The 11,294-nt window shown below is 38.8% G+C and overlaps 1 long non-coding RNA gene across 1 annotated transcript; it reads left to right on the top strand.

The window, feature by feature from the left end:
• The first annotated feature begins 606 nt into the window (after positions 1 to 606).
• Positions 607 to 10,202, top strand: LOC130244001 (uncharacterized). Its single transcript, XR_008839184.1, has 3 exons — positions 607 to 767; positions 6,455 to 6,654; positions 9,863 to 10,202. It is a non-coding gene; the product is annotated as an uncharacterized LOC130244001 (long non-coding RNA).
• The last annotated feature ends 1,092 nt before the right edge of the window (positions 10,203 to 11,294 follow it).

Genomic DNA, 11,294 nt, shown 5'->3' with positions numbered 1-11,294 from the left:
ACAAGCTTTTGAAACACAAACAACAACGACTTAAGGGTAAATCTGCGGAAAACTAAAACAACCAGTGTTACTATTCATTTCCCTTTTTTCCATCAGCACAGTCAGGGTCTTTTTCCCCCCTATTTAAAAATAAATCCCAGCCTTTGCGGGATGCGTTTGAAGCCATCTCTCACCCAGGGAGAATGATCAGCCTGCAATGTTAAAACAGAGACAACAAGCAAGTGAATGGACTCTTTGCATCTCTATAAACCAGTTCAGGCTGGTTAAACAGACTGGTGAAGTCATAGCCAAGTTTAAGCTATCCAATCGAGAGATGCAGGAGAATTAAATACTAGTTTTATAGGCAATGCAGTCTCAGCACTGTGATCACTTACAGACAACCTACGTCAGTCTTAATTAACGCTAGAGTTGATCTAAATACAGTTGACTCCCTAATTACAAACCTAACCAAAAAAATGTTCTCTTTTCAGGTTGCAGTTCAGCCCAGATTGGATGGAAGTGGACGGGTGGCCGGAGGGGTTGGCTGTTATCTTTGGTTATCTAGCTGTATGAGTGTTATTCATTCTTCATAAAGCTAGATAACCGAAAGTAACAAGAATCCCATTACACACCTGAAAGGCATCACCCCACCTTGAGATCTGTACTCCTCCCCTCTCCTCTTCTCCTCTTTTCCCTCACAAGTCTCCCTCTCTCTCACTTTCAATCTCTGCATCATTTTATTGTGAGAGCAAGCCACAAAATGGCCTCCATCACTGCTGATAGGAAAGGTAAGCAGCATTTTTTTTTGTTCTTAATTCGAGAAATAAGCTGTGATTATACCTCCTTCATTTTCTCATATACAGTATAATGCAACATCATCTTTCCTCATAATACCCAACCTCTCATTGCTCTCTTTTTATGCAGGTAAAAATAGTTCAATACTTCAAATGTACATAATGCTGAGGTAAAAGGTGCATTAGAAATCTAAAGGAGGACTAAAATACAAATCATTTACAGTGTTCAGCATATATAAGTCCACCCCTCACAAATCTACCCTTTAAATTCATATTTTTAATAGGAAGCTTTACAATATTTTATTTGGGCATATACATTAGATTAGTCAGTACTGAAGCCAAATCTGGAGCTTATCAAGCAAAAAACGGTCCAAAAACTAGTACACCCAAATATTTATGTTATAGAAAAATATTAAATACAATTAAAAAAAAAAGAAGGAAAAATCAAGAAAAGCTAAAAAAGGGAACTATTTAATTGAAATTTTGTAGGCTGTAATTTTTTTGCAATATTTAGCTTGAATTAAATTGTATTATTTTCAAGTTCTAAATATGTTTGGTGACTAAAATATTATTCTAATTAATATATGTGTTTAATTAATCTGTTTTGTTTAAATGCACCAAAATACATTGCTTTTATTCACTGATAAATGGATAAAATATTAATTTTCAAAATGGGGTGTACTCAATTATGCTGAGCACTCTATATATGTATATAAAAATTTTGGAGTTTGTTCATTTTTGACATACTTGCATGCGTTAAAAATAAAACCAAACAAATCATGAGACTAGTCTTTTGGAGTAAATTGCATTACTCAGAGACTAGATCTGTCATACATTAGACAAATAAATGAGATTTTTGATTCATAGCCACACAAAACACATGAAAAATTAAGTAAAAAAAAGTAAAGTAAAAGTTAAGTAAAATTATTAAAAAAAAAAACACACACACATTCACGTCAGTAGGCAATGGCTTTCGTTACAAATAATGCAGAGAATAAAAAATGCTGAGAAATTATTAGTAGGTTCCCACTGATTATATTTAGGTTCTTATGTTGATTAAAATATGATACAGGTAGGCATGGACCGGTAAAAGATTCTGACAGTGTGATAACCTTGGATAAAAATATCACACTTTTACGGTATTAATTACTACTCTAAAATATATTATTTTTAAATATCTGGGTAAAAAACTAAACTTTTTTCCTCTTTGTGCACAATATATTTTGTTTTGAGAAACATTTCAAATATTTTGGAACAGTAAACACCCCAGCCAGCACATGGTGTCAACATAATGTCAGAATGATGTTGTACCCCAACGTTGTAGGGATGTTGCATTTTGTTTGTAAATGAAAAATCGGGTTGACATCAGAACCCAACTTCAGGCTGATGTCAGTGTCCAACATCCAACCTAAAAATCAACCAAATTTCAATGTCTAATGATGTTACAGCTTGACGTGTGACAGTGTGGACATTACCAATATGACGTCTATTAGACGTTGGATTTTGGTTGCCATACCTGACAAATAAATGACAGTATTTGACGTCAATATGACATTGGTTTAAGATGTTGGCTCAAAGTTGGATTTTAGTCACTTTCCAACACAACCTAAAATCAATCAAATATTAATGTCATTTGAAGTCGTTATTGGATGTCAAATTAAAGTTGTCCTCAGACGCTTGCTAGACACTAAATTTTGGTCACCTGACGTCACGATCCACACCTAACCTAATATTAACGTCTTATAATGTTGTGTTCCTGCTGGGATTTCAGGCTAAATAATTCAAATAAATCACTGAATCAGTCATTCTGCTGTCTTTATCTGTTTCAAAAGCACAGATTTCTTTAATATAGAATCTTTCTGCTAGAGATACTGACAAAAACAAAAAACAAACAAAAAATGTGAATAAAAAATCTTACAAACCTTGACTTTTCCAAACCGCGGTATACCTTGAACACTGTTGTCATCCCATGTCTAGATACAGGATGTTTATTTTTATACAAAATCTATGGTTTATTTGAACATGCAGTGCAGTGGCATTTCGGTCAAACATGGTCACGTTTAATCTGTAAGCGGCTAGTCTGAGAGCAGCAGGCCAAGGCTTAACGCAAGGTCCACATGACAATCACCCACGGGTGCCTGTACTAACACCCAGTTCAGTGCAGTATTAGTCTTTAAGCTCATTCACTGGTTACTTTTGTCATTCACTCGTTACCCCATTGTCTTTTTCAACACCTACCCGGTGCTTGATTCAACTCATGCATTTGAATAATTAACGGGCTAAAGCTTTCCCACGCAAATCTGGCTCCTATTCTAAGCTGTGGATACATTCGGACCTGGAGCCAGCGCTGAGGAACAAACATCGATTGTCTGGACTCGAATTTGTTAAGTTTGTGCTGAGAGGTTCTTGATTGGATGTGACAGTTGGCTGTGGTATAAATGGGGCTGGGATGGTGCCAGCTTTGGGATGGATGCTTTCTAAGTGGCAAAGCTTGTTGGGATGGTCCTGAATGCAGGTCTGTGGGTTCAGCGGATGAATCTGAAGAGTTTTTGTTGACAAAAAAAAAAGCAGGGAAATACTACAATTCCCATTCACTTTAAAGCTTGCGATTGCTACCACCAGCACCTATCCTAAAAAGTCATTTTAAATGGACTTTGTTTGGAGATAACGAATCACTGTTTGAGCAATGCTATTTAGAAATGGATCCATTTCCGATGTAGTGATGTACACTAAATGACAGGGAATCTGTGTGGAGAGCTGCTGTCATTCTGCTTGTGTTACTGCTGAAGCCACAGACAGGGCTGCTGCATTGCAGGTGCAGGGATTAAACTATTCGTCTCTGAGGGCAAAAGACAAATAGAGTCCAAACGTTGTCAGTGAGAGCAGATGAATTAGTTTGAGCCAAACTGATCATGTCTGTACTTCATTGTGCTTTAAATCTGCACAATTGGTTCCATTAAGTTTGACTAGATCATGCCCTCCAAATGGTTTCAGACCACTTTCTACTGAATGCAGTGCACTATAACCCTGTTATTTGTGTACAGTGGTAAAAATCTACAAAGTTCCTTTACTACTTTGCATTGAGAATCAATGTCATCCAGCCCGAATGTTTGCTTTTTTTAGCAATAATCTGTGCACCAAACTCAAACAATTTCGCTGGCCTTGATAGTATAAGCATTTTATGCACTACACTTACCTGTGTGTAGCAGATCAACACAGTCCTTTCTCCTCTCATTGAAGCTGTCCATTTTGTTGTAGTTACTCAATTTAGACTTTTATTATTTTTACAAGAAAGTGCAATATATGCAGGAAAAAAAAGATCTAAGAGCACTGACCTTCAATTTTAAGTGAATATCAACAATATGCTTCTTGAATGGTTAGCACTGACTGATTAGCATAAAGGCAGCAGGTAGCATTCAGGTTTGACACGTCAAGGTCTGTGAGGAAGAATGAATGCCACTGCTGCTGGCTTTTAATCAAACTCAGAATGGTCTCTTCTCAGTTTTTCTACAGAGCAGGGAACAGAGGAACAGGAAGGAAAATCACGAATGGTGTTTTTTTTTTTTTGCACTTAGCGTTTCGGACTTCAAGTGTCAACTAGAAAAACAGGCATTATGCCCTTATCTTTACCACCCTCCTCCCCTCTCCCATCAACTGTACTGTCAATAGAGCCAGTCCACTTGTCACAGAGACAATGGATTCCTTTACCAACCTTTTGACAGCATCCCAGTCACATCAGCCAGGCTGCTTTTGGTGAGCGGCGCTCTGATTCCTGCCCCCGGCAATGCTTCTCTTTCTTTGGACGGAACTCACCAACCGAGCCCCAAAATGGCTGCACTGTTGGAGAGGAAACTGAGGAATAGACGCCGTTTTCTCTGACCCCCCTCCCGCCCTGACGTCGCCCCAAAGAACTGTGAATTCCCTTTAGGCTGTTAGAGAAGTCAATGGGCCCACACACACAAAGGGGATTAAACACTCAGCAGTAACAGGTGTAGCCAAACGCTGTCCTGACTACATGAAAGGCCGATTCATCACACACGCTGTACGGCGACAAGAAGACCACACCGTTCACATTTACACATTTAAATTTAGTCTAAAGGAATGAATGGGCAATTGAATAATGTCTTCACGTTTAGGCAGTGTCTGAAAAATAGCTGACTGTGAACATGACAATAACATTGGGGGTTATTTAGATTTTTTTTTCAAAGGTGGTGACTGGAAAAGCGGGTGGAGAAAACAAATTTCCAGATGATGAAAAATCATAAATCTTCTTGATTATTCAATTTTAAATGGGCCATTCTGTTTAGGCCTGGGCATGGCGAATTAGTACTTGCTCTAGTGAAGTGACATTGCCCCCCACCGAAGCATCATTTGGATGGCTTTTCACATGCTGTCCACTCTCTGCCACATTGTCCTGCGCTCTCTTCAACACACCTACATGTCCACTGAAAGCACACAGTCCTATTGTTACCTCAGCTGTTAATGTCAGAGGCCTGACAATGGCTCCTATTTGCAGTATTTGCATAAGGCACTTTTCCAGCAAGCGTCTGGAGTGGTCTTGAGAGAGGGTCCACTTTATCCAGCCACAGCAAAAAAAAATGTCAAGTGCCAATTAGAGAAGGTTTGCTGCCTTTCAGCAGAACCCCACCCCTCCAATCCTACTCTTTATTTACCCCATAGCCAGCTCTCTCACACTTCTGCATGGCCAACGGCACCCTAAAAACCCAAAACCACCTCTACCTTCAGCTACCAATGGAGGAATCTTCCCTAAAACTAGCTTGTCACACATTTCCCATATGCAAGGCTTAAAAGCTGCCTCTACCAAGATTGCTACCAAGATATCCGTCCATTAAATGTGAAAAATATCAAATATAAAAGCGTACCTTTTGAGAAGAAACACCACCAGTGATAGTGTTTGCATTATCTGGTAGCTTGGGATCTTCTACCAGACAATTAAGATCCTTGGGCTTTTGAGATGATTTTGAGGGATTCATAGTTCATCGTCTCCCTTGCAGATCTCTGAAGAGATTACTTTAGCATGGATGTTTAAGTAGAACCTCACGTTTTATCCCTCACTGTTTCAGTGTTGTCTAGAACATTACTTGTTAGTTTATATGTCTTCCATCTCAGTCTCCATTATATTTTCATAGTCCCCCTACAGCAGGGGCTAAACATGCTTACTTATAGGGCAACTTTTACCATTTAATTTAGCACTATGACACGGATCAGTAGCCTTCGGTGTTTGGAGGACTGCTTTTTTAACACTCAAATAAGATTTGTGTTTTGTGTGCGCACTAAAACACCATGAAGAAAGAGCGTGTTACAATCCTAAATGGCCATTTTTGTGCTCTCTGGGACACCGTTGTTCCTCCGCTGGCGTTTAGTTCTGTTAGCCGCCTCCTGCCACCCAAAGGATTTATCCTTCACTCTCTGTCTCTTTCATTCAATATCTCTGTGTAGATTTTTTCCCAGCCTTGATTCTCAGATGGTTGGGTCTGATTTGCATGCATTTGCATAATGAAAGTCATTTGCATGCTCAGGGCAGACTTTACCATGAGAACAGACATGAAAAGGTGTGCGTGTGTGCGCGCGCGCATGCCCAATCCTGCTTATGCTCTCACATGCTGATGCATTTATGCCCTTCGTCTTCCTCCTTCATCTTTCTGTTTTCACTCTCGTAGAGACCAACCATCCTTGATGCCAGGGAAAGGAATGGGCGAAGAAGTATGGCAGGTCATAGTGTGGTTGTTGTCCTGCTGGCATTGCTGCTCCCCTCCCCTTCACCGCTCGCCTGCCCCCTTCCTCTCGTCACGAGATGCAGTTTGCACAAAGCCACCATCTTAGAGCACGCGGGCATTACATGGAAGTGAAAAATAAGCAGGTATAACCCACCATCACTCTTCTGCATGGTCTAACACCCTCCTCTCTTTTACACACAGTCCCCTCTCTCTCCCCCTGCTTGGAGGCACTGTTCATTACGGCAGATGTGTTTGTTAATTGTGAATATCACACGTCCTGGTTTTGATAGGCGCTGAAGGGGGCGGGGAGATATTTTGTGGTCGTTTACATTAAATCATTCCCAGGCACAATGGCGGAGGCAGAGCTGCATCTGCGGGCATCAACACTGAATAGCTCGCCATCAGGGATTCTGCTGCCCCGTCGCTGTACCATGCCAGCCACAGAGATGGCGTGCCGCCATTATTGAGAAGAACAGCAAGACTTCTTTCCAGCTTTCATCCACAGTCGACATATTAGCTTTGACATGATAGAGAGTTTGAATAAGCAAAATAGACTTTCTTGCATAACTATAGGAACCATAAGCTTGGATTATTCAGCATAGTTTTTAAGACAAACAATTGGGAGTAGTAGGAAGCATTATAGAGAGGACGAACTCTTTTGTACGTCTTGGTTTCTAAGAGTCGTTAGCCAGACAAGTTCTGTATTGTTCTCTGTGGCCAGTTTGCTGCAGCGCACTGTTATTAAGGCCAGGAAGCTATAAGTTTAAAAACCGCTTAACCAAAACACCAATTAGAGCCGGCTGTGCCTGATTAAGTGAGGTAGCAAAGTAAACAATACGGGCCATTGTCCTTCATTCACTCAGAGGGCTGCTTTTGTTCAGGTCCCATCACTGAAAGTCCAGACAATACTATAAGCCAGTGGAGGGCTAGAGTGTTAATAGTGATGCTCAGAACTTAGAGGTGGTGGTGTAATATAAATAAAAGGTACTGTACCATATTAATATCATGTTTACTATGGAATTGGGATGGTATTACATGGCAATATCACTGTATCCTGGTACACTGTATCAAGACATATCTACAGCTCTATTTAATAAGACGTGTGGGAAGAAGTGAGGGTGTTTTTGAATGTAAACGGCTGCATTTTATTCCGTTTAAAGTTGAAAACAGTTGCACAGTTTGTAAAAACCAGATAGATTTTTGGGGGCCTTTTTTGATTAAAAAGAAAGTTGAGTCTTATGAACACATTAATTCTTGCCACTTTTAATCAATTCAATGCATTCTTGCTGAATATGAGTGTCAATTTCTTTAACCCTGACCCCAAACCTTTAAATGCTGTTGCATAACTAAGTAGCAGCAAATGTTAATGTGAGCAGAACAGCTCCACAAAAGATTTACCGCATACTAAAACAAAAACCTTCCACTATTATCACAACTACAAAGTCATTTCTAATTTCTAAATTCCGAAACAAGGATTTGGTGGTTCACGAGAGATAAAACTCTTTGTGCAGGTAGAAGAGAATTACAGGATTGCAGTTGTACTGGGTCCACAATCACGTCATTGTTTTCAGTAATCTAAGTGTGCCGCGGTAAACAGGTGGCAAACTGGGGGAAGAGCGGCTGAGAGGGACGGCACAGTAAATTATGCACAGTAAAAACAAAGCCCAAAGCACATCAGATGAAAAAAAGAGTGAAGAATCTGTGGCAGCTTGTGTCTGGGAGCGTGCGAGGTGGCTGGGGCTTGGGCAAAGGGGCAGACACTCTCCCGTCTGCACACACACACAGACACAGACACACAAGGCTCCCCTTTTCTGAGCAGCTGCTCTCGCCTCTCCACACAGGCACCAGCCTTGGGAACCACCACGACGAGGCTCCCCCAAAAAAATGGGCACCGGGGCCTCCCAAAGTCTGAGTCTGTCTGCCTCCCCCCTCCTCCATCTCTCCCTCCCCCTCCTGACGATGATGCTGGGTGCCTGGGAAGGATTCGGAGTTCATGGTCAGACTGCCTATTGAGCTGACAGGCTGACTGTTTGCTCAATTCAGTCTTCTATTCAAGTGGGACAGGAGGAGGGAGACAGAGACACAGTAACACTCCAATGACTATTCATTTAGGGAAGACAACTGGAGGGAAATCATGAAAGAAAGAATGAAAGAAAGGCACGTTTGTTGCTGCATGATACCGGCGCCGACCATCATGCCCAAACTTCCACTCACACTTGAGGTGTGGCCACATTAGGTGTTTTTCACAGGCAGTTTTCTATTGTTGATGGTGTAGTGATATATAAAGAGTGGCCTTTTGATTGATGCTGCAGTTTTTGTGTGCCAAACTCAATCTGCACAAGAACTTTCTTTGCTCTTTGAATGAAATTCCCAATCTTGTGGATCCCTATTGAAATGACTGTGACATTTCGTAGAGCAATGTAAATTTGAGCACACTGTTATTATATACAAAAGCATGGAGTCATTGCTGTCCCATAAATATGGATGAATGTTTGATCAGCTTATTCAACTGCACGCCTCATGTTGCTTGTCTAAGCCACGTGGAGTGACTAAACTCTTGAGTTCTCTGGGTTTAGGTTGTGTCACATGCCTCTTCTTTGCTTCAGTTCCATGTTGTACCAAGCACAGAAGCACTGTCAACTCCGGCCTCAATCTCTCAACCTGGCACTCACTGTGGCCTGCATGAGACATGGCCATCTGAGCAGTTTGTTTGCAAACTTGTTCACCCCAGAATTCAGGGTAAATACAGTAGCCAACATTTAAAAAATCGATCAAAAAGGTAGTTTACGTTTTTCAAAACTGGCCAAAGACAAGAATAGGTGTTTTTCAATAGTTTTAGGAAAACTTTGATGAAAGATGATGATCCACTTCAAATGTTGACTACAGACTTTTAGTTAATGGAAAAAAATCTTCTAGGTTTGGTTACAAAACAAATTTGGTGATGTCATGAATAAACCCTTTTTGGTTAGAAATTTCAATCACACTTTTTTTGTGTGACTGACATTTTAATGATCTAAAGTATCTTTTTCCACTACAAAGAAGCTTTCATTCAATATCTATGGATATTTGGATGCTAAATGTTCTGCATGGAATCATTGATGCCAATAAAGAACATAATTTTTTTTATGCATGTAAGGATTCATATGGGTTTGGAATGACATAAGTAAATGATATCAATATTCATCTTAACTCTTGAAAATCCAATAAGAACATTATGATGTACCAGAGAGATAACCTGACAGTTCTCAGGAATAAAAAATGACCTAAATTCTATTTATTTATTAAATGGTTAAATTATTTGTAACAAAAACTATTTAACTAAACAGATTTCCTGTTCTTTTGTCTTTTCAGAGTCAAATGGAGTAATGTGAAATCCATTAAATGGAGGATCATTCATACCGACGATGGCGGATGGAGTTAAACGGGTCTTTACTATGCATGCACCCCAACATCTGATAAAAACAGCACTTTATGTTGTGTATGACTTCAATCTTGGCAGTTGTGAAGCAGATATAACAGCCGTTGTTGGCTGTTTGCTGTGAGCCAAGAGTATATGTGTGCATGTGTGTGTGGTAAAAAAAAAGTGTATTAGAAAGTATCTTAAAGTATTTCTGTTAGTCTTTCTTTGTACGGGTCTGGGTTAAAGTACTTATCAAACTGTGTTTTAGTATATACACATTTATTTGTGATTGTGTGTATATATATACACATGTGTGTGTGTATATATATATATATATATATATATATATATATATATATATATATATATATATATATATATATATATATATATATATATATATATATATATATATATATATATACCATTTTTAAAGACATTTAAAAGACATAAAAGATTAGGTTTAGCCTTTAAAATGAATTTAATACACAGTTACACAATCAGATCTAGTCTGTCTTGGAACAATCCTTAGCATAATGCACTTTTATACCACAACTGACTTTTAAAAATTTTTTTACCACAGATTTTTTTTTTTTTAAAGTTTTTTAGCAGTTATCAAGGTTTATGTAGTGGCCTGTGTGCATTTCTCCAACAACTGATTAGTAACTGAAATCTAACATAAATGATTAGAAATAAGGCTCTGTAGATTCTGCGATGTATGAGTGTGAGACCCACGGCAGCGGTGAACGATACTGCACTCTGATTGGACAGCTCAGTGTGTTGTGCGTCACACACTTGTTGGACAGAGAGCTGTTGTCTTTAATTTCTATGCAATTGCGTTGGGCTTGCAATCTTCTTGAAAAGAATCAGAGCAGATCAGAGCAGCTATTTATGACAGCAGATAGGAGATGAAGATTTAACCGAATACGTTTAAATATTTCGTTCCAACTAAAACTGACTTCAACAAACAAACGGTGAAGATTTTAGTTTTTTTATTTTTGTTTCAGCAATCAAAATAGAAACAATTTTAAAGGGTATTAAATGCTCTCTAAATGTCTCTCTGTATTTGTGCTACAATCAATCATGACTTAAGAGAAATTGAATTCATTATTGAATATGCAAGTGTTTTAAGATTATAGTACAATTTAAAGAGAATTGTGCAATCGGTTTAATAATATTTCTCTTAAAATTTTTTACAGTCAAACTGCGATATTTTAAGAGAATTGTGCAAACTATTTTATAATTATTTTAGAAACATTTTAATGACCTCAGTAAAACTGAGATATCTGAAGAGAATAGTGCAATCTATTTTAGAATAATCTTTCTTCCTCTTCTTTTTTAATTACATCAGTAAAACTGATATTTTTAAAGAGAATTTTAGAG

Source organism: Danio aesculapii, chromosome 16, assembly GCF_903798145.1.
Source record: "Danio aesculapii chromosome 16, fDanAes4.1, whole genome shotgun sequence".
Classification (NCBI taxonomy): domain Eukaryota; kingdom Metazoa; phylum Chordata; class Actinopteri; order Cypriniformes; family Danionidae; genus Danio; species Danio aesculapii.
The sequence above is the reverse complement of the archived record's forward strand: the minus strand, read 5'-3'. Positions and strand labels throughout refer to the sequence as shown.